Genomic DNA, 483 nt, shown 5'->3' with positions numbered 1-483 from the left:
TCCTTTGGCCAGTCAATGTGTCCTTTGGCAAATTTCAATCAGTTCAGTACATGTCTTTTTTTCAGAAGTGGAACTTTGCGGGGGCTTCCAACTGGTAGCTTTCCTTCACTTAGCCTTCTTCTGATCATAACAGTACGCACAGGTAACTTTAAGTCTTCTTTGATTTTCCTGGAGCTCATCATTGGTTGAGTCTTTGATCCATTCGAATGGTAGTTGACCGTTTTTTCTCACGTCGTTCAGGCTTTGGATGCTATTTCAAGGCATTTTAAATCATTTTGGCTGACAGCCTATCGTTTTCTGCACTTCTTTATATGTTTTTCCCTCTCCAATCAACTTTTTAATCAAAGTCTGCTGTTCCTCAGAGCAATATCTGTAACAACCCATTTTGTTGAGTATTTCACTGTGAAATACACTATAACCACCATAGACAACATTTGCTTCCTTCCTTCCTTAAATATGGGCCATAATTGACACCTGTTTCTT

General features: G+C 39.1%; 1 protein-coding gene and 1 long non-coding RNA gene across 4 annotated transcripts in view; one reads left to right on the top strand and one right to left on the bottom strand.

Annotated features, from left to right (window-relative positions):
* eys (eyes shut homolog) overlaps positions 1 to 483 on the top strand; it is a 175,281-nt gene that overhangs the window by 119,162 nt on the left and 55,636 nt on the right. The gene's annotated exons all lie outside the window — the stretch shown is intronic.
* LOC116704926 (uncharacterized) overlaps positions 1 to 483 on the bottom strand; it is a 20,584-nt gene that overhangs the window by 19,618 nt on the left and 483 nt on the right. The gene's annotated exons all lie outside the window — the stretch shown is intronic.

Source organism: Etheostoma spectabile, chromosome 17 (genome assembly GCF_008692095.1).
Source record: "Etheostoma spectabile isolate EspeVRDwgs_2016 chromosome 17, UIUC_Espe_1.0, whole genome shotgun sequence".
NCBI lineage: Eukaryota > Metazoa > Chordata > Actinopteri > Perciformes > Percidae > Etheostoma > Etheostoma spectabile.
The sequence above is the reverse complement of the archived record's forward strand: the minus strand, read 5'-3'. Positions and strand labels throughout refer to the sequence as shown.